Source organism: Narcine bancroftii, chromosome 3 (genome assembly GCF_036971445.1).
Source record: "Narcine bancroftii isolate sNarBan1 chromosome 3, sNarBan1.hap1, whole genome shotgun sequence".
Classification (NCBI taxonomy): domain Eukaryota; kingdom Metazoa; phylum Chordata; class Chondrichthyes; order Torpediniformes; family Narcinidae; genus Narcine; species Narcine bancroftii.
Window position 1 is genome coordinate 135692277 of NC_091471.1, and position 23780 is coordinate 135716056.

General features: G+C 42.0%; 1 long non-coding RNA gene across 4 annotated transcripts in view; it reads right to left on the bottom strand.

The window, feature by feature from the left end:
* Positions 1-278: 278 nt before the first annotated feature.
* The window catches only part of LOC138757600 (uncharacterized), a 28572-nt gene continuing 5070 nt past the window's right edge, over positions 279-23780 (bottom strand). The window contains exons 2-6 of one of the 4 annotated variants that reach the window (XR_011353723.1): positions 19008-19097; positions 11551-11706; positions 6000-6144; positions 4091-4220; positions 279-996 (exon numbers count right to left, since the gene is read on the bottom strand). This is a non-coding gene — a long non-coding RNA (uncharacterized lncRNA). Of the gene's footprint in view, positions 997-4090; positions 4221-4514; positions 4670-5999; positions 6145-11550; positions 11707-19007; positions 19098-23780 lie in introns of those variants that run through there. The other 3 variants (XR_011353724.1, XR_011353722.1, XR_011353725.1) reach the window with 3 other exon arrangements.

A 23780-nucleotide genomic window follows, 5' to 3' on the forward strand; every position in this document is an offset into this window, starting at 1 on the left:
TCCTTTTACCATCCCCTACCCCTTGCTCCGGTTTTGATTTTGGATTTTCTCACGGAACAGTTGTTATGCAGCTGTATGCTGGTTGTTCCAGGTCATTTCCCTGAGTTCTCAAACACAAGGCAGCTAAGGTACAGAGTAATGTCAAGCATACCATGTCAGAACAAATTCCAAGCTTTGAGAAACAAGATGAGTGACAAACATTCCAAAGCAAGTTCATTATGAAAAGCAACCTGCTAGATATATTGGCAGAACTGTTATCAAGACAGAACATTGTTCTTTGAAAATTCAGTTCCATATCCATGCACATTTTTTGTGGTGATTGCAAGACAACTCGGAAGTATGGGTGTTTGTCTTCAGCGACAAGCTTTCAATAGTTGGAGAGGACCATGGTTCCAGTATTTTAGAGGAAGAGCTGGCATTGTTTCACTGTGAGAGGATACTGATGTTCTGCTCACCAACAAGTGTAACATCAGCTACAATTATTAAGAATTCTGAAAGAGGGCAAGAAACTCTTGGCATTAATTTAGTTACTGCCTTAGTATAATACTTAGCAATATCTTAAGTTGAATAAAAAGATTGCTATTTCTGGCTCCAGACAGGTGCAAACAGCATAAGACTATCTGAAATTCAGACTTCTGTCAGGTCTTCAACTTCTTTTTATGTTAATAAATTTCACCAGAAATGGAGTGTTTTCTCTTATGTCCCCTTCTTCCTCTTCTGTGCAGATGCCTTTAAAAGAAAAGAGACAGACTGGGCCATATCAATTGGAAATATGCCAAGTTCAGCCACATCTTCTATGCACTTCCATCATTTTCTAATTTAATTCCAGGTTTCCAGCATCAGTAATTTTTGGTTTGTTCTCAGAACATATCGCTTGATCTTCGTCATTACTGGATCTAAATCTTCGATTTTCCTGTTCAACAACACTGCAGGAAACCCTCACCAGAAGGACTCCAAGGGTGCAGGAAGGCAACTCACCAGGAGGGATGGGCAGGCCTGAGTCAGGAATATCAAGGCCCCAGAAAGTTAATAAAAATCAGTGAAAACTTCAAATGATTTCTGTCATGGCTTCATCATAGCATCTCAGTGATAGACACTGTGCATTGAAAAGGATTTTTTTTATGGAGTAGAATAAACAGCATGCTAGTTGGAACAGATCCAAAACAAATGATCTTTGGGCATCTGTCACCAAGTGCAGAATCACATTGTGTGGATGATACACGCAGGAAAATTACCCAGTGTTGAGGAGAGCCAGATATTTCATGTGATATTATAGTGGAATGGAGAACCTTGGAAGGTACCAACCTAAAAAGACATTTATTGAATCATTTCATAGAATAATGTAGCTCTATATTTTAGTGGGGGTCTTTTGTGCTGATCTGTTATTGCCTTGGACCAGAGTAGTGAGAATATAATCTCAACATGCCCATCCCTGTAAATTCTGAGTTGATAAAGGTTTTCCATTATTTATTGTAATAAAGAAACTTGGTGCGTCCCATTTTGAAAAAAAATTCAAGGCTGGAAAAAGCAAAAAAATCAATGGCTCATTGCCTTATATCCAGATTTGTGTTAAATTGAGCTGCGTTAAATCAGGGTTTCACTATATAACCAAAATTTTTTCTAAATTGAGCCCATATTCTCATCCTATTTCTCATTATTAGATTATGTGTCAATTTAGAAAGGAAAAGGGTAAAAAGGAACCTAAAATTTGCAACAGTGATGAGTTTTTAGAAAACTTTAATTCTATTTCTACCCGAGAAGGGCAATTCACTAATTGTTTATTACAATTTAAGGAGTGCAAAGAATACATATGTCCAAACTTGAATTTAACCAGATGTTGATCCATTATGTGAGAAGTGTAAAATTTTTGAAACTTCATTGATTCATATGTTTTGAGAGTGCCCCAGTTTAGGAAGATTTTGGAAAAAATTTTTCCAAATTTTATCAACAAATTTTAAGATCAAAATAGAGTCAGGCCCTTTAATTGCCTTGTTTGGTTTTTCTCATGAATCGGATACACTTTTGGCTGCATCCCAGGAGAAAGTTTTCGCTTTTACCATGTTGATAGCGAGGCAAGCAATTTTATTGAAATGGAGAGGTGACTCTTTATCTACTCATACACAGTTACATGATGTAATGCTCTATTTAAGTTTGGAAAAAAATAGGTACAATATTAAAGGTAAAAAGTTTCAATTTGAAAAGATGTGGGGCCCATACATAGATTATTATCAGGATTGGAAGATTTAAGAAGTTTGGATGCTCCAGAGATTCTCTGTCTAGTATCCAAAGTCGCTATTTGATCCATATCTTTACATCTTTTTTCTTCAAGGTAACTTTGATTAGCAGGAGGGGAGATTAGATTTAGTTTTAGGATTTTCTGCTTATTTTTTTTAGATAGGTTTATTGGTTTAATCATATAATTAAATTAGATAGAATTTACCCTTTGTTTAGAACAAGGGATTGTCTAAATCTATCCAGAATTATTTTTAAGAAATATTGTTAAATAAACAAATGTGGATAGGTTTTTGATTTATATTAATTTGTGATATGTATATGACATGACCAATTATTTGTTTTATTAGAGGACTTTGATTGGAGGTTTAAATGTTAAACTCAATAAAAATATTTTATAAAGAAATAAAATAGAAATAGGAATAAATCAATCAAGCCTTTGATCTCAACTCCTCCACTCATTATGATCATGGCTGAACATCTAAATTCAATTTTGTTTCTGAATCCTTTAACTTTGAACTCTAGAACTAGAGACTGTCTTGAATGTATTTAATGATTTGGTTTCAACTGTTTTCTGTGACAGAAGCTTCCACAGGTTCATCATTCTTTGAGTGAACCAATCTCTTCACATCTCATATCCTTACGCTGGGACCCTCGGACTAATAAAATTTATCTGGTTATCATCCAGATCTGAATTTTTCCACATCTCCTCCATATACCATATGCATGGAGGACATAGAAGAAAAATTACAGAATTTGGATAAGTTATAAACATCCAAGAGCATTCTGCAATTGGCATTCTTAAGAAATGTGGTTATACAGCATGCAAAAAACATGGTCTAAAAATACAATAAAATTCTCGGACTGACAGGTTTGCTGATTTTTGCCTAATGTAAGTTTTGTCCAATCAGGAATGTTCTTGGCCTATTAGTTCAAAGATAGGATTTGGATTGTGAGGTGGGAATGCACTGTATTCCACCAGTTAACTTCATTGGTCTTTCCAACTCTACAATTTAAACCCTCAATCTTACTTCACCATTCTTTTTAATGTCTTATAAACACTTGGGTGTTTTTCACTAGGCCCATGGGAAATATAACTGCAGCAAAAAGAAAAAAAAAATTATGGTGAACCTGAAGAAGCCAAATGTAAAATATTTTAATGTCCTTTATTTAATTGTGGACATATGGTCTGTTAGTGCATGAATAGAACATTTGTGAGGCTGGTATCAGTGGCTGGAATGTGATAGCTGAGATAACTTTAGCATTGCTATTTCATTTGCAGCTCCTCAGTGGTATTGGTCGTGGGATCTTCCCTTTGAACTTGACTTTAATAGTTTACAATTTATAAAATGTGAATCAACATTGTAGTCATTAACATACAACAAAACAATTAGAAATAAATGCACAGCCAATTTGCCAAAGAATGTCTTACTTACATGAAGAAATATACAAGTAGAACATGGATCATTCCATTCACTTCATTCTGCATGCTTAATCATTCATGGGGAATTTAGTTCAAGCACAAACTAAGGACTTACACAATGCGAGTGTTGGAAGCGAGTGTGTGAATGTGCAAGCCAGAGCGATGTTATGTGTATATGTGTATATATACTGTTGCTGCTCTGTGTATAAATGGCTGGCCCGCCCACTGATGACTCGATCCTCTGTAACCCCCCTCCCCCTGTGACCTGGTCATAAAGATCAACCTCCCTGCCCCCTTCCATGCATTCAAGCACAGCAGAAATCTAATGTGTATTAAAGCCTATCATTCCTCATTCAGTCTTTAGAGTCATTGATAGAGCGTATCAGCCAGTCAACAGGAAAAGAAACAGAAACAGTAAAAGGAAAAGGATGATACCAAATCTGGACTTTACTGAAGTCTTTTTCTTATCCTTTAGGCTTCAGGATGTTGAGAATTTAAATTGACAGATATGAAGTCTTTCCCATTTGGGTTTTTCTCCTTTCCTGTTTCTGTCTAGTCTTGCAAGCTGGAAAGTAATACAAGGAATGAAACTAGAAATCCCAATGTATGCACAATTACTCAGAATGTGATCATTATGGCACAGATAGGTAACAATATCAGAATGCTTTGTGGTCTTACATATCTGTACACTTTTATTGAGCATTACAGATTGCAGCCTCAGTCAAGCATTCCAGTCAGAGCATGGATGCAACTTTTGAGGAAGCTGCTTTTGAGGTTACACTGTGCAGATTCAGCCAGTGATTAACTTTGTGTGCATTCTTTGTGGACATAATGAAACAAGTTAACTGACCTTGCATTATGAACCATTTGAGCCTTTTTTAAATGATCTGCTCTTGTCCTCTGGCTGCTTGTTACTGCAATTTCTTGCCAAGATGACAATTCTTCTCTCGCTAGCAGATTGCCTTGAGGTTTCTTTAGTTGTGACTCTTTCAGAGGGCACCTCCAAAACAACAACTAATAATAAATGTAACCCTGTGGTTTAGCTAGTCTCAGCTTTCAGCATTCAACCTAGAACTAATGAATCATTCCCTATGAAGCAGCAACAGTCACTCTATTCCTTATTATACTAAGCTTCCATCAGCAATTGTAATGTGGATCAAGAACTTGCTGTATGTATGTAATGAAGTTTATTACAGAAAATCCCATGATATTGGCTTCTAAGATGTTGACAAAGGCGAATAATACTTTTAATAAATACTAATAATCATCATACCGCCTAGGTAGCAAATGCAATGTTTGTTACCCTTTTGAAATTAACAAGGACCATGGAAAAGTACAGGCCCTTTGGACCACGATGTTATTCCGACTAATGTAAACCTACTCCACAATCAATCTAACTTTTCCCACCCTTACAGCCTAACCCTCCATTTTCTAACTTTCATGTGGCAAACTGAGAGTCTTTTAAATGTCTATATTGTAGCAACACCTATCTCCACTCGTGGGAGTGTGTTCCCACCGCCCACCATCCTCAGTGTTAAAAAAAACTTACCTCTGACATCTCCCCCAAACATTCCTCCACTCACTTTAAATGGATGCCCTCTGACAGTGGCTTTTGCTACACTTCTATTAAGTCACCTCCTACTCCCTCACTTCAAAGACAAAAACCTTACCTTACTTAAGCTTTTCTCATCAAACATGTTCTCTAATCTATGCAGCATCTTGGTAAATCTTCTCTGCACCCTCTAAGAAGCTTCCACATCCTTCCAGGACTGAAAACAACACTCTAATGTGGTCCATTCAGAGTTTTATAGAGCTGCAGCATTACCTCACAGCTCTTCAACTCAATCTTAATGAAGGCTAGCACACCATATGCCTTTTTAACTACCCTGTCAACTTGCAGAGCAACTTTGAGGGATCTATAAATTAACAGTGAAGATCATCTGTTTCTCCACACTGCCAAGAATAGTACCATTAACCTTATATTCATGTTCAAATTAAATCTTCCAAAATGTATCACTTTACATTTTTCTGTATTGAATTCCACCTGCCACTTCTCCACCAACTCCGCATCTTGGTGTGGAGGTGAGGGTGGTATGATTTCCTACAGCTATCAAAACAGCTGTGGATGAGTACATCCCCACCAAATTGTTCAGAGATTTTCCCAACCAGAAGCCCTAGACAAACAAAAAATGCGGAACCTGCTGAAAGCCAAATCACAGGAATTTAAGTCCGGATATCTAGATCACTACAGAAGGAACAGGTATGACTTGCAGAAAGATATCTCCCAGGCAAGTGGAATTTCCAGATAAATATGGAAATCACAAGGGATACCTGATTGGCTTACCTGATCATCTGGCGCCACCCTATCACCAAGGCATATGTGAAGATCATTGTCAATGCATTCTCTTCTCTTGCTTTGTGTAGTAACCTGGGGAATTGCAGATCTTCAGAAACTGCAGCACTGGCAGGGCCTAACATGACATGGCCTGCTACAAAACAAAATCCAGTGCAGTAGGAGATGGCAAACTTTCACTCCCTGATGAACCAAATACCTTCTATACTTGATTCGACTGATGCTTAGTAAATAACTCAAGAGGCTGAGACTGAGTCACTTATTCACAATGGACAGGGAGCTCGTCCTGTGCTGTGACCCGCTCCATCCTGGGAAAAGTCAAAGTGTTAGAGGCTTTATATAAGGTCAAAGAGGGAGGGGCCACAGGTACAGTCACAGAATGGGGTGGAGCCAGGTAATCAGGAATACAGCAGTACAGCAGTTCACCACATTCACCCTTTTTTTTTGTTGTCTGGCGGGGTGATGCGGGGACAAAGTCTTACAGGTTAATCTGGTCTAGTGGCTTGATCTTCTGTACTGACAGGTGGAGCACTGATTGTTGGGTTGTAGCTGGGGCCACTGTCTCATCCCGGACATCCAGCGCTATGTTGAGAGAGTGACGGCTCTCTTAGGTGGGGAGAGGGTGTTAAGGTACATATTGCATGTGTGTGGAAAGAGGGGGGTGCTGTTTGGTGGGTGTGCTCCTCGGGGAGGTCCTGGATAGAGATCTTTTCCTCATGCCTATCCAGATAGGCCACGTACGCGTATTGTAGGTTTGCCTGGAAAAGCTGAACCCTTTTGACAAGGGGGTCAGTTTTGTGGCCCCTCACATAGCAGGACTGGTCCTGGAGTCCTGGGTAGGGTGGTCCCCAACATGGACTTCTTGGGGAAGGAGAAAATTCTTTCTTGAGGGGTAGTGTAACAATATTAGTACTTGGGGAGGATTTATAAGATTTAGAGTAGGTCAAATACATACACACATTTTAAAAGATAACTTATTTGAAAGACTGAAGAATTCACATTGCAAGATCTCTGGAGAATGTAAACACCTTTCACAAGTAGGTGTTAATGGAACTAACGTCATAAGGTGCTTAACCATTGTCTTGCTGGAGTCCTGCTGTCTATCAGTACCCTTTCTGCAAAGTGATCATAGAAAGGTCACTCCTGGATTTTGTTTATCTAACAACAGATGGGAGGAGAAGAAGAAGAAAGAACTCCTGTTGTTTGCTGGAGAAAGTGGGGGTTTTGCAAGACATGACTCACTTGCTCTCTTTGAAATTTCAGTTGGAAGAGAGAGAGAGTTGAGTTTGCAGCTCAGTCAGTCAGTGGGACACTGACAAGTAAATGAACAGTGCAATCCAGGACGAACTGATGAAAAGTTCCAAAAGCAGTAGATGGCTGGAAGTGCTATCTGTCTGATGTTTCTCTTGAAATAGAGGAAGGAATGGAACTCTGTGGTAGGTTTAAGAAAGAGGTTACCATCTAGAAGACTCTAATGGGGCAAGTTTAATCAGCGAGACCCTGAGGTGACTAGTGGTGGTACCTCAGTTGTGGAAATCCTGGAGCAACAAATATCTCTCTCTGCACACCCTACAAGAACCTTTCTGAGCAGTAAACATTTACCTTTCAAGCACCAATCCTGGTGAACTTTATATATGTTAAATTCTATGCACAGTATGGTGATTGCCTGCAACCAGAGAACTTGGAAGAAGGAGAAGTGAGATTGAACTGTGAACCAAATAACTTTTCTTGAATATACACACACATTACATACACGTGCGCTTAGAATTACAAGGGGGTAATTTGGGTTAGTATGAAGTATAGTATAAGAATAGAGCTAAGTTAAAGTTTGATTCTATTTTCATGTTTGAAGTTGATTAAAAATAACTTTTGTTTTGAAAGCCACTTGTCTTGGTGAATGGCTATTGCTGTTGGGTTTTGGGGTCCTTTGGGCTCATAACAGTAGCGTTAGTACATAGTGTGGTGGGGAGGTGTGGAGTACCTCTGGAAGGACCTCCTGTCAATGAGAGACAGGCAGTCCCCTGGACTTTAGGGCAAGGAGGATGGCCTTCCACACAGTGCCGTTTTCTCTCTCTCTACCTGACCATTCCTCCATGGGGTTATAACTCATGGTCCTGCTGGTGGTGATACCTCTGGTCAGCAGGGATTTGGCAGCTCATTCTCATAAATGAAGACCTCGGGTCACTGTGGATGTATGACAGAGTGAACCAGTTGCATAGGGCCTCATTGTCTGTGATGGTGGTCATCTCAGGGCAGGGAATGGTAAAGGGGAACCGTGAATACTCATCGATAACCGTTAGGAAGTATATATTGTGGTTGGTGGAGGGAAGGGGGTCCTTGAAGTTCATGGTCAGGCATTCGAAAGACCGCATGGCTTTTATCAGGTGTGTCCTATCTGGATGGAAGAAGTGCGGCTTGCACTCTACACAGGCCCTGCAGTCCCTGGTCATGTCTAAAGCCTGTAGATCGGTGACTCAGTCTCAGCCTCTTGAATTATTTACTGCATGTCAATTTTATTCACAATGAACAGGGACCTCATCCTGTACCGTGACCTGAGCTTTCTGGGGAAAGGTCAAGGTGTTAGTGGCTTTATACAAGGTCAAAAAGGGAGAGGTCACAGAACCACGTCATAATTCGTAAAGTGTTAAAAAATAATAGTTCCACATGTTTACTCTCAATATTTTAGCAGAATGAAGCACACAGGTAAAGAGTGAGTCAGGGTTATAAAAAATGTAGCACTCTCAAACCAGTGAGCAGTGAATAAAACTTTGTTTAATTTGAGTCTCTGGAGAGTGGACAAATGGAATGGTTTTGCTTTTGCCAGGTAATCAGGAATACAGCCGTTCAGCAGTTCACCACATCGACCTCAAAAACAAGAAAGAACCACCATGTTCCCTAATAATGCTCTTCTGTCCGTATCCAAGGATGACGTGTGGACTGCCTTCAAGAGAGTGAATCCAAGAAAAGTATCCAGCCTGGGCAGAGTACTCAGTCAAGTATTAAAACTCTGTGCTGACTGATTTACCAACATATTCATATCTTCAACATCTCACTCTGGCAGGATGTGGTACCCACTTGTTTCAAGCAGGCATCAATTGGACTGGTGCCCAAGAGGAGTGTGGTATTCTGCCTAATGACTATCAACCAAAAAGACATATTAACAGTGATGAAGTGTTTTGAAAGGCTGGTGTTAAAGCATATTAGTCTGAATGGTGACATGGATGCATTCCAATTCACCTATCATAGCAACAGGTCTACAGTGGATGCAATCTCACTGGCTCTAAACAAAGCCCTGGGACACTTGGGCAGCAAAGATGCAAACATCAGAATGCTCTTTATCGAGTACTGTTCTGCATTTAATACCATCATCACCTCAAAACTGATCAGCAAATTCCAAGACCTAGGACTCAAAACCCCCCTTTAGTTCCTCACCTACAAACCACAATCAGTACTGGAGTACCACAGGGCTGCATTCTTAGCCCCCTGCTCAACTCACTTTACACCTATGACTGTGTGGCTCATACAACAACACAGTAACACCATTGACAAATTCACTGACAATACCACAGTAGTGGGTGGTATAAAAAGAGGCAGTGAGTCAGCATACAGGAGGGAGATTGAAGCAATCATCAAGGATCCACACCACCCAGCACATGCTTTGGTCTCACAGCTACCATCAGGAAAGAGATATAGGTGCCACAAGACTCACACCACCTGGTTCAGGAACAGCTGCTACTCCTCCACCATCAGACTCCTCAACAACAAACTCAATCAGGGGCTCATTTAAGAACTCTTATTTTTGCATTTTATTTTTTTTCCTCCTCTCTGTATTGCACTTGTTTATTTGTTTCTATGTGTACATTGTGTACAGTTTTTTTTTTGCACTACCAATAAGTAGTAATTCTGCCTGGGCCAGAGGGAAAATGAATCTCAGGGTTTTATGTGATGTTATGTATGTGCTCTGACAATAAACCTGAAATCTGAAACCTGACCTTCATAAATCCATGCCATCTATCCCTAAAAAGATTATGTATCTCCAAATGCTCATAAATCCATTTCCTAATGATCCATTCCAATAGTTTGCATGTCACTGATATAAGATTCCTTTCTTGAACAAAGGAATAACATTTGCCATCTTCTAATCATCTGGTACCACCCTGTGACCAAGGCAGGCGTGAAGATCATTGTCAATGCCCCTGCATTCTCTTCTCTTCCTTGAGTAGTAACCGGGGGAATTACAGATTTTCAGAAGCTCCACCACTGCCTAGGTAAACAAGAAGTCTGCAGATGCTGTATGCCTGAAGAAACACTCAAAAATGTCTTGGAGGAACTCAATGTATCAGGCAGCATTTGTAGAAAGCAATAGACAGTTGATATTTCAGGTTGAAAACCCTTCATCGGAATAACAATAGCCAGACAAACTCCCAAATAAGAAGGTGAGGGTGGTGGAAGAGCACAGGCTGACAGGTGATAGGTGAACCCAGGTGGGTGGTGGAAGGAGCAGAGGGCTGAAAAAGGTTCGCTCTGAGAGGAGTTAGATTCTCCTCTCCCATGTGCATATACTGTGCACATACTGTATGAACATATCCCGTGTCAGGAATCCTTAAACACACCTAACAAATTCTGCCCCATCCAAGTCTTTTGCTCCAAGGAGGTGCCCATTAATATTAGGGGAGTTGAAGTCCTCCATGATAGCAACTCTGTTTTTTTGCAACTTTCTAAAACATACCCACCACCTGCTCCTTAGTGGCCTGGTATCAATGCCACTCTGTGCCCCCATTAATGTCAATATTGCAGACTTGCTACGTCATAATTCGTAAAGTGTTAAAAAATAATAGTTCCACATGTTTACTCTCAATATTTTAGCAGAATGAAGCACACAGGTAAAAAGTGAGCCGGGGTTATAAAAAAATGTAGCACTCTCAAACCAGTGAGCTGTGAATAAAACTTTCTTTAATTTGAGTCTCTGGAGAATGGACAAAAGTAATGATTTTGCACAAACATAATTCCAAGTTGCAGGTTGTGGAGTTGAACAGACATTTTGCTTTTGCTTTCCTACATCTAAGTCCCTTTAAAACTTTACGCCTTGCCCTTCTCCTTTTAGAAATTTACATGAAAACTACCTTTCAATCAGCTCAATGTCTCACTCATTATGGATGCCACACCAATGAAGGCTTTATTCGTGTGATTCTCTGTTTTGTACTCGGATGAATATGGAGTTGATAAATGCAGTGGCTGGTTGGCAAACTATTTTTACATTCATTAAGTATAATTGCTGAGAAAATCCTAACCTGTTACAATATTAATAACATTTCAGATACAATTCTGTTCATTATATTTTAGGTGGCAACAGATATATTTGTCTATAAAATAATGCAATGTTTTTTATTCCCGAAGCACTTTAACTTAATGGTATGATGCTCTTGAAGGTGAACACTGCAGATAAAATGAATCGACATACCCCATTTATGGAAAAAATGATTCTGTTTCTTTCTCTTTGTCACCAAAAATGTAATTTGCTAAAGTTAGAAATCATCCACACCTGTGCTCTCATTGTAATGCAGGCAAAGTTGAAGCCCAAGGTGAAACTCGTCAGGGTCCAGCTGTAATGTTTTGAGTTTTTATTCATCCTTCTCTCAATGCTGCTTCTTTATATTGATGTTCATGCTTGACTGGAGAGACACAAGCATTTGGTGAACTGAAACAAGGACAAAAGTATAAACCAATAATGTCTCTGCTCCAGTTAAGAGACAGATTCACTTTCCCCAAACACCTCCACACAGAATTCCCCAAACACAACACATAATTTCCTTGGCAAATTAAACTGACCAGGAAGTTTCACAGCTGACCCAGATGCTGCTACTTGCTCAGCTGGGACTCTGTCATCTTACGGTCCTGTAGATTTTGTTATCAAAGGAACCCCAAAAGCCTGAGCTTCATGTCCAATCACCCAGTGGGAGTGAGGCTGAATGTGGAGCTGACAGCTCTTGTCTCAGGAGCCCATAGATTAGCATAGCTTAACATCTGGAACCTGCATGTCAGAGTTCACCATATAAAGAAATAATTTCAATCTTATTTAATTCTTCATTCTTGAGGCACTAAAAGTTGATTCAAGTAAATTAAAACCTTTCCCACATATAATCAATGATAAATTTCCTAAAATTAATGAAATATTTAGCATTTGTATACATTCTTAAGAAGTTAACTGTGTCACATTCAAAGCTGATGCTTATATCAAATTCCTATTTGCTATTTTAATGGTATGGACGAACCATCTTTCTTTCTTTAAATAGTTTAGACCTTGAAAGGAGGGGAAGGACTTTTATGTGCATTTAAGTGCTGAGGTTATAACATTGTTGAAAATTGGTTTTCAATGTTATACATTTATCATTCAATAAAAAATAATTTTTTTGAATTTGGAATTTTATGGTAATTTTTAAGAGACTCGGACAGACACCTGCATGAAAGAAAAACTAGAGGGTTATGAGTAGGAAGGATATAGTTGTATTTTGGTAGGAATATATAGATCGGCACAATATTGAGGGCCAAAGGACCTGCACTGTGCTGTGTTCTAGGTACTGCTGTTTAATTCTTTGGCTTGGCTTCGCGGACGAAGATTTATGGAGGGGGTAAAAAGTCCACGTCAGCTGCAGGCTCGTTTGTGGCTGACAAGTCCGATGCGGGACAGGCAGACACGGTTGCAGCGATTGCAGGGGAAAATTGGTTGGTTGGGGTTGGGTGTTGGGTTTTTCCTCCTTTGCATTTTGTCAGTGAGGTGGGCTCTGCGGTCTTCTTCAAAGGAGGTTGCTGCCCGCCAAACTGTGAGACGCCAAGATGCACGGTTTGAGGCATTATCAGCCCACTGGCAGTGGTCAATGTGGCAGGCACCAAGAGATTTCTTTAGGCAGTCCTTGTACCTTTTCTTTGGTGCACCTCTGTCACGGTGGCCAGTGGAGAGCTCGCCATATAACACAATCTTGGGAAGGCGATGGTCCTCCATTCTGGAGACGTGACCCATCCAGCGCAGCTGGATCTTCAGCAGCGTGGACTCGATGCTGTCGACCTCTGCCATCTCGAGTACTTCGACGTTAAGGATGAAAGCGCTCCAATGGATGTTGAGGATGGAGCGGAGACAACGCTGGTGGAAGCGTTCTAGGAGCCGTAGGTGGTGCCGGTAGAGGACCCATGATTCGGAGCCGAACAGGAGTGTGGGTATGACAACGGCTCTGTATACGCTTATCTTTGTGAGGTTTTTCAGTTGGTTGTTTTTCCAGACTCTTTTGTGTAGTCTTCCAAAGGCGCTATTTGCCTTGGCGAGTCTGTTGTCTATCTCGTTGTCGATCCTTGCATCTGATGAAATGGTGCAGCCGAGATAGGTAAACTGGTTGACCGTTTTGAGTTTTGTGTGCCCGATGGAGATGTGGGGGGGCTGGTAGTCATGGTGGGGAGCTGGCTGATGGAGGACCTCAGTTTTCTTCAGGCTGACTTCCAGGCCAAATATTTTGGCAGTTTCCGCAAAGCAGGACGTCAAGCGCTGAAGAGCTGGCTCTGAATGGGCAACTAAAGCGGCATCGTCTGCAAAGAGTAGTTCACGGACAAGTTTCTCTTGTGTCTTTGTGTGAGCTTGCAGGCGCCTCAGATTGAAGAGACTGCCATCCGTGCGGTACCGGATGTAAACAGCGTCTTCATTGTTGGGGTCTTTCATGGCTTGGTTCAGCATCATGCTGAAGAAGATTGAAAAGAGGGTTGGTGCGAGAACACAGCCTTGCTTCACGCCATTGTTAATGGAGAAGGGTTCAGAGAGCTCATTGCTGTATCTGACCCGACCTTGTTGGTTTTCGTGCAGTTGGATAATCATGTTGAGGAACTTTGGGGGACATCCGATGCGCTCTAGTATTTGCCAAAGCCCTTTCCTGCTCACGGTGTCGAAGGCTTTGGTGAAGTCAACAAAGGTGATGTAGAGTCCTTTGTTTTGTTCTCTGCACTTTTCTTGGAGCTGTCTGAGGGCAAAGACCATGTCAGTAGTTCCTCTGTTTGCGCGAAAGCTGCACTGTGATTCTGGGAGAATATTCTCGGCGACACTAGGTATTATTCTATTTAGTAGAATCCTAGCGAAGATTTTGCCTGCAATGGAGAGCAACGTGATTCCCCTGTAGTTTGAGCAGTCTGATTTCTCGCCTTTGTTTTTGTACAGGGTGATGATGGTGGCATCACGAAGATCCTGAGGCAGTTTTCCTTGTTCCCAACAAAGCTTGAAAAATTCATGCAGTTTGGCATGCAGAGTTTTGCTGCCAGCCTTCCAGACCTCTGGGGGGATTCCATCCATACCTGCTGCTTTGCCACTTTTCAGTTGTTCGATTGCCTTATATGTCTCATCCAGGGTGAGAACCTCATCCAGCTCTAGCCTTAGGGGCTGTTGAGGGAGCTGGAGCAGGGCGGAATCTTGGACTGAGCGGTTGGCACTGAAAAGAGATTGGAAGTGTTCTGACCATCGGTTGAGGATGGAGATCTTGTCACTGAGGAGGACTTTGCCATCTGAGCTGCGCAGCGGGCTTTGGACTTGGGGTAAGGGGCCGTACACAGCCTTTAGAGCCTCATAGAAACCCCTGAAGTCGCCCATGTCCGCGCTGAGCTGGGTTCGTTTGGCGAGGCTAGTCCACCACTCATTTTGGATCTCCCGGAGTTTGCGCTGAAGATGGCTGCATGCGCGACGGAAGGCTTGTTTCTTCTCTGGACAGGACGGCTTTGTATGGTGAGCCTGGTGGGCAGCTCGCTTCTTTGCCAGCAGCTCCTGGATTTCCTGGCTGTTTTCGTCAAACCAGTCCTTGTTTTTCCTGGAGGAGAAGCCCAGTACCTCTTCAGTGGATTGCAGTATGGTAGTCTTCAACTGATCCCAGAGGGTTTCAGGGGACGGGTCCGTGAGGCGGGTTGCATCGTCGAGCTTTGCTTTGAGGTTTGCCTGGAAGTTTCCTCTCGCTTCGTCTGACTGCAGGTTTCCAACATTGAACCTCTTTCTGGGGGCTTTATTGTTCTGGGCTTTGGCATGAAGTGAAGGTTGAGCTTGCAGCGAACCAGCCGGTGGTCAGTGTGGCATTCCGCGCTAGGCATGACCCTGGTGTGGAGCACATCTCGTTTGTCACTTTCTCGCACCAGGATGTAGTCCAGGAGGTGCCAGTGTTTGGATTGGGGATGCATCCAGGTGGTCTTAAGGCTGTCCCTCTGCTGAAAAAGGGTGTTTGTAATGACGAGCCGCTGTTCTGCGCAGAGCTTCAACAGGAGGCGCCCATTGTCATTGCACTTGCCGACGCCATGCTTGCCCAGGATTCCTGGCCAGGTTTCTGAGTCTTTGCCGACACGAGCGTTGAAGTCGCCCAGGATGACAACCTTGTCGGCTGTAGGGGTGCGTTGGATGAGGTTGCGCAGGTCGGTGTAGAACTTGTCCTTTTCTGCTGGTCCCGCCTGGAGGGTTGGAGCATAGACACTGATGAGGGTGATGTGACGCTTGTTTTGAAGGGGGAGTCGCATGGACATGATTCGGTCCGAGAGGCCTGTCGGAAGGTTTTCGAGTTTGGAGGCAATGAAGCTCTTGACCATGAAGCCTACACCAGATAGGCGTCGTTCATCCGAAGGCTTGCCAGACCAGTAGAGTGTGTAGCCCGCGCCGCGTTCTTGGAGGCTGCCTACATCTGCCAGGCGGACTTCACTGAGAGCGGCTATGTCGATGTCAAGTCTGAGGAGTTCATGTGCAATGAGGGCAGACCGACGTTCAGGTCGGTGGCTGTCAGCCTTGTCTAGCATGGTTCTGATGTTCCAGCATGCTAGCTTGAGTTTGTGAGCATCTTTTGAGGGGGAGGACGTGGAGGGGGAGGACGTGGAGGGGGAGGACGTGGAGGGGGAGGACGTGGACTTGTCCTCGGGCCTGCGCAAAGGAGCTTTTAGGTGGAGTGCAGTGCGCGCAGTACTGGCCCCATCCTTTACACCCATGGTTCGTGTGCCGTGGCCGAGCAAGCTGGGACGTGGCAGCGAGGTCCTTGGGTCGTAGGTTTTATATCGGAGTGGTCTTCTCCTATGCAGGTTTCTTACCCGGGCTGGAGGGGCCTGCCTCCCCTCCTAGGTCGGTCCATACTGCCCGGACCGGGGCCGAGGCCGCCGCAGCTCACCCTGTGCCTGGACTGGGGCCGCCGCCTCCCACTCTCTGCCCGGATCGGGGCCTCCACCTGCCCCACTCGACCGAGGCCGGGGCCGCCGTCTCCCCTTTGCTCCTGCCTGGATCGGAGCCGCCGCCGCCTACCCTTCGCCCAGACCGGGGCCGGGGCCGCTGCTGCTCTCCCTGTGCCGCCGCCTACCCTTCGCCCGGACCGGGCAGTATGAATAAAAATATGAAAATTTATGTGTATATTTACTCAACAGATCAAGGAATTGTTTAACTCTTCCACTTTCATGTTGATTCTTCTCACAAGTGAAGTTAATATCATAGAAGATAACTGATGATTCATTGCAACACAAAAGGGTGTTATTTAGCCCATCAAGTCATTGCTAGCTCTCAGAGCACACACATCAGCCCCATTCCACCCATTCATCTCCCTGATTTTCCTGCAATTCACCTACATCATGTGCAGTAGATGTTCAAGAGCATTTATCAGATTTCCACTGGGGCCGGCATGGTTGGCGTAGCAGTTAACCATATAACCATATACAGCACAGAACAGGCCAGTTTGGCCCTACTAGTTCATGTCGGAACAAATCCCCACCCTCCTAGTCCCACTGACCAGCACCTGGTCCATACCCCTCCAATCCTCTCCCCTCCTTGTAATTATCCAGTCTTTCCTTAAATGTAAATAATATCCTTGCTTCAACCACCCCTGCCGGAAGCTTATTCCACATCCCAACCACCCTTTGCGTGAAGAAATTTCCCCTCATGTTCCCTTTATAATTTCCCCCCTGCAATCTCAAACCATGGCCTCTGGTTTGAATACTCCCCACTCTTAATTGAAAAAGCCTATCCACGTTGACTCTCTCTGCACCTTTTAAAATCTTGAACACCTCCATCAAATCCCCCCTCAATCTTCTACGCTCCAGAGAAAAATGCCCCAGGCTGCTCAACCTTTCTCTGTGTAGAGCTCGTCGAAAGAACCAAAGACTTGTTGATCCAAACCAAGGTTTTTATTAGCAAAAGACAGGAGCTCTTCACAGGTGGCCGACCAGTCCGGAATGATCCGACCTGGCTAGGGACACAACCTTTTAAGGCCCAGACAGAAGGCGTGGCTAAGCTCTCAGCCAATCGCTGTAAGCACAGTCTAGATACAGTAACTATATACACTATATACATTGGTGATAGATCTGTACTATCACACTCTGTAACTCAAACCCTGACATCCTGTCAACATTCTCGTGAACATTGTTTATATCCTTCCTATAATTTGGTGACCAAAACTGCACACAGTATTCCAAACTTGGCCTCACCAATGCTTTGTACAATTTCATCATTACATCCCAACTCTTGAATTATATACTCTGATTTATGAAGGCCAACATTCCAAATGCCTTTTTCACCACTCTATCTACCTGAGTATCAACTTTGAGGGTACTATTTACCATAACTCCTAAATCCCTTTGTTGCTCTGCACTCCTCAATTGTCTACCATTCAATGTATATGACCTATTTAGATTTGCCTTTCCAAAATGCAACACTTCACACTTATCTGTATTAAATTCCATCAGCCATTTCAAAGCCCACTCCTCTAGCTTTCCTATATCTCTTTTTAAGCTTTGGTAATCTTCCTCACTGTCCACAATACCACCAATCTTTGTATCATCTGCAAACTTACTTATCCAATTCACCACCCAGATCGTTAATATATATAACAAACAATAGTGGACCCAGGACCGATCCCTGAGGAACTCCACTAGTCACCGGCCTCCAGTTTGACAAACAATTTTCTACCAGTACTCTCTGACACCTCCCATCCAAACATTGCTGAATCCATTTCACTACCTCCTTATTTATACCTAATGCCTCCACCTTTTTTCCTAACCTCTTGTGGGGAACTTTGTCAAAAGCTTTACTAAAGTCTAAATAGACAACATCCACAGCCTTCCCTTCATCAATCTCTTTTGTAACTCCCTCAATAGTGCAACAATTTTACAGCACAAGAGGCCGGCGCTTGAGTCCCACTCTGTCTGTAAGGAATTTGTACATGGGTTTTCTCCAGGGGCTATGGTTTCCTCCGACCCTCAAAAACATACCATGGTGTAGATTGATGGGGTGTAAATTGGGCGGCATGGACTCATTAGATCGAATTGGCCTGTTTCAGTATTGTATGTCTAAATTAAAAAAATTAAAAATGCTATGATACAGCATGACTGCCCGTTGTGCCCTTGCATAGTTTTTCTGTGATTCAGCCATAGTGAGTGCCTGGGTTGAATTTCTAATCTTCATAGAACCTCTCCTCACACCTCCCATTCAGGAAATAGCTGTTTAATGGTCAAAATTCTATGCAACCAGCACTTTTTCTGCAGCTGGGAGTGTTGGCAAAGAATAGGTACTTGCTACAGTGAGGAAAGGTTGGGAGAGTGGGGGGAGGGGGTTTGATAAGTTACTCCTCAGAGGCAGATTAATCTGTAAAGATTTCTGGAGAAAGTTGGATGCAACCAGAGGCCTCCTTGTTAAGGGCACTCTTGGCCAGATGTTGATGGTGGGGCAGGGGTGGGGGTACATGTGTCTATTAGGGTACATGTGATTGGTATGAATGTCTGCAATGATAAATGTATGAAGGCATTAAAGGGTGAGGGACAGAATAGAAGTAGAAAGGACATTAACAAGGTAGAGAACAGAGTGAGGTGAGGGAAGGCAGGTGAGAGGGTTGATAACATTAGACATATTGCCAGGATGAAATATTTTCACCTCTCCACAGATCACTGGCTACAGGGCAACAGAGTCTGGAGTAGATGTATAATGCTTGGGAAAGGAAGTCACATGCACTCACCACCTATTCTTACCTATGGTTTCCCATTTTTAGGAGGGAACTGTGTCAGAGAAATGTTTCACGATGTATGCTCTACAAGTGGACAGCTGCATCTAGTTCTGAGCTGTAAGATATATTTTGTTTAAATTTAGACATACAGTACAGTAATAGGCACTTCCAGCCCACAAATCCAGTGCTGCCCAATTGCACCCAATCCCTGGTACATTTTGAATGGAAGGAAGAAACTGAAGCCCCTGAAGGAAATCTACATTGACATGGTGTGGCACGAATAAAAGCTCTCACAACTGGAGGGAGAATACACACTTTTATTAGCTTATAAGAAAGGGTAGGGTCTTGCAATGGTCTTCAGTAGGCCTCAGGTTTTAGGTGGGAAACCAGGTTATATATGGGTAGATGGGGGCAGAGAATGGGGGAGGAGCCAGCCATCTGCACAACCCATCACCAGTGAATCTCAGTTCACTGCACACGGGGAGAATGCACAAACTCCTTACAGACAGCACAGGATTGAAACCCCTGTCCCGATCTTGAGCACTTTAACAGCATTGCGCTAACTGCTACGCTAACCATGCTGCCCCCAGTTGGAGCTTTGAAGCTCCATTATGATGTGTTAATACTTGGAGTGTCTACACGCTAACATTGACAAGACAAGGGAAATAATTGGAGTTAAACAGGAATGTTTGTTGATTGTAGTGCAATACTCAGCAGATCATGTAGCATCAATAGGAAGTAAAGGGTAACTTATGTCATGATAGGATGAAAAAGCAATTTTTCAAGAGGAGCTGGAGGAAAGGAGACAGAGGGATAGGGAAAGAGAGACTTGGAGAGGAATGAAAACAGAAGTCAATGTTAATGTTGTCTGGCTGTAGAGTACCCAGACAGAATATTAGGTGGTTTCCTCCAATTTGCAGGTGGCCTCAGTTGGGCAGTACAGTTTGGCATTTGAACCTCGCTGTGGCCAACCATTTTAATTCTACATACCATTCCCACACCAAAATGTCTGCCCATGGCCTTATGCCCTGCTCAATCCAGGCTACCTGCAAATTGGAGGACCAGCTACCCACCTTTCCCCATAGAGAGCTCCCCTCTCCCCTCATCATTCCTCAGATTTTTTTTCTCTTCCCTTCACCTATATCCACTTATTAGCTGTTAGCATTTGCATCTCCCCCTGACCTTCCTTCCTCCTTTCCTCCCCTTCCCCCACCACTTTATTCAGATGCTTGCTCCATTTTGCTCTTACCTTGACAAATGGTTCAGGCCTAAAGAGTTGCTTGCCCTTTCCTATAACTTCTGCATGACCTGCTGAGTTTCTCCAGTGCTTTTGTGTTTTTCAAGGGAGCTCATAAAACTTTTACCGACAATGTGAACAGATCTATTGGTATTTGTTCTTAGGATTTGGTTCTACAGCTAGCTCTTTCCATTGCAACCTATCTATGTTTAGGCAGGCCCTTGAAATCTTCTTAAAGTATATCCTATTACTGTCTTTTTGGGATTTCTGGCTGTACATCTGAAAATCTGGTACCAAGCATCACCTCCCCTAATTTGGTAGCCGCTCAAAACAACTGCAGTGTAATGTCTTACAGTAGTGGCGAAAAATATTGGTCGGTGCACAATTCAGTTTAAAAGTATATGGCATTGCTGTGGTTCCAAGCAATAACAAAGCACCTCATAAATTAAATGTACACAGCTGTTGCTCAAAGAGCATTCGAGGCCAGAGACAAATAGGCGTTGCCTGGCCATGCGGCACCATTTTAGTGCATATTTTTTATGAAGTTAAAGCTGGTGTTAAGCTTCAGGATCTCTCTCACCCCACCCCCTTCATCTCACAGACTCCACACAAGTGCTGTTTCAAGGAGTTTTCTGGTAGGTAATTTGTATGGTTAATTAGAGAGAACTGCAGTAAGTAAGTTGAAGAGAGAAGATTCTCTGAACTCTTCAGGAATTCTTCTGCTTTTTGGAAATGAGCTCATGATTGTCCATTATGCTGGGACAAATGGCAGAAAGGGTTTACAGAGTAGAGCAACTTGTTGGAAGATGGTGAAGAGGAAGGAGGTTAAAAGGTACCAGAGGTCGATCTTATTGCAATGTATCTTCAGCTGGCAGTTGTTGAATAAGCATCTGCACAAAAGAATGCTGCCTAAGATGATAACAATCATGGGGTTCAAATCCTCAAGGTTGTTGCACAAGTCGATAGGATAGTTAAGAAGGGCTATGGGATGTTGGCTTCATTAATAGTGGGATTGAGTTCAGGAGTAGAGACGTCATGTTTCAACTGTACAAATCTCTGGTGAGACTACATTTAAGAATTGTGTTGAGTTCTGGTCACTTCATTATATGAAGGATGTGGAAGCTGTGGAGAGTGTGCAGAGGAGATTTACCAGGATGTTGCCTCGAATGGAAAAGAAGTCTTATGAAACAAAGTTAGCAGAGCTGGGACTTTTCTCTTCGACGTGGAGAAGGATGAGAGGAGACTTAATGGAGGACTACATGATTATGAGGCAAAGGTAGGCTGGACAGCCAGCACCTGTTTCCCAGGGCAGGAATAGCAAACACCAGAGGACATATGTATAAAGTGAAGGGAGGAAAGTTTAGTGGAGTCATCAGGGTATGTTTTTTTTTCAATCTTTTTATTATTATTATAATTTATAAACACATACAGTTCAAAGAGATATAAAAAATACATAGTAAGTAATGAATTAATACAGAGATATTAAACAATAATATTACAGAATAAAAATATATCATAAAAAAAATTTAGATCAGTTTAGGGTGTAAAAACTATCTCTAAAAAAAAAGATATAATTAATAACAATATATGAAAAAAGAGAAAAAAAAAACCCCAAAAAGAAGAAAAAACAAATCTGAATTAAAAAAGCTTAAAAAAAAACCTACAGATATAGCTAAACCACGCCGATCACTCCGATCTCATCTTACAGCCCAATTATCATACATAATCATAGAAAGAAAATAGAGCCAGATCAACTCACCACAAATGAAAATATTGAATAAATGGTCGCCAGGTTAACTCAAACTTAGAAGGGGATTCATAGAGAGAGTTTCTAATTTTCTCTAAATTTAAACATAGTATAGTTTGGGTAAACCATTGGAAAACAGTGGGAGGATTAACCTCTTTCCAATTCAATAGTATAGATCTTCTAACCATTAGTGTAAGAAAAGCAATCATACGATCCGCAGGAAGAGATAAATAAGTCAAATCTATCATAGGTAATCCAAAAATTGCAGTAATGGGATGTGGTTGTAAATCAATATTCAAAACAGTAGATATAATGGAAAAAATTTCCTTCCAATAATTCTGTAAAGAGGGACAGGACCAAAACATATGTGTAAGGGAAGCTATTTCCAATTGACATTTATCACATATAGGATCGATATGAGAATAAAAGCGATGGAGTTTATCTTTAGACATATGAGCTCTATGAACAACTTTAAACTGTATTAGTGAATGTTTTGTGTTTTTTTTTAACGCAGAGAATTGTGGGTACCTGGAATGCCTTGCCAACGATGGTGGTAGAGGCTGAATCATTAGGGGGATTTAAGAGGCTCTTAGACAGACACATGGATGGAAGAAAAATTGAGGCTTATGAGGTAGGGAGGGTTTAGTAATTTTTTAAGGAATATATGGTTAGGCACAATATTGAGGATCGAAGGGCATGTACTATGCTGAGGTGTTCTATGTTCTAAACAGTGGGATTTGAAGAAATGTTTTATAGGAATCTATGATGAAATAATAATTCCACAAAGAAGGGTAGTCATCCAAAGTTAAGAATGATGTGATTAAAAAGAGGCCTTTGAATTTTGCATGAAGCAAGCCCGAGGAGAGCTTAAGGAAGCAAAAATTTGATGACAAAGTAGTCGGAAAATGAGAGTAAACAAGCTGATCTATAAGGGCATCTACAGCAAAGGAAAGACGAAGGGTGTAGTAAATCTAAATGAGGACAACTTAAAGGGAAAGATAGGAGAAATAAGGAAATTATATCTGTTAATTGCAGAAGGCATAAAAAAGTAGCACAAATAGTGGTCAGAAATGGTCTACAGATAGTAAGAAATGTAAAGAAAGAAGTATAGCTGAAGTTATTGTGCAGGACAAAATTCAGGCAATGAAAAGCCAGCAAATATTCTAGAATTGATCACTTATAGTTTTAGCATTGTAAATGAGGCATCTACAATGAAGCATTTGTTCTCTAAAGTTGGGAAGGTAGCCTGAAAAGTGGCAAATGTAAAAGAATGGAAGGCCAATCAATCAGAAATCAGTCATCAGTAAAATGCTGAAAAAGGATGTGGTAAAAGGCCATTTAGAAAATCACTATGATTTGGCAGCTTGGTTTTATGAAACTTGCAGCATATGTAAGAGGGAATAGATTGATACAATATATGAGTGTTCAGAAAGATGTAATAAGATATCACAGCAATGTTTGTTACATAAAATAAGAGCTCATGTAGTTGGGGATATTATATTGCATTGACTTGAATAGAAGATTATCATTGAAGATAGAAATGCAACTTGGGTCACGGTAATGAATACTGAGCTGTCAGCTATTTATAATCTATATTATTAGTTCAGATGTTTTCTAAGAGACAAACCAGATGGGAAAGAGAGCAGTGAGGAGACCATGAGATATTAACAGAGGAAATGAGCAAAAAGGTGGCAGATTGAATACAGAATGTGAAAATGGGAAATCCAACTTGGTTCTGTGTCATTTAAAATCCAACATCAAGCATTCTCCCAACATTTCTTCATCCAAAAAAAAGGGAGTCTTGTCAGACAATC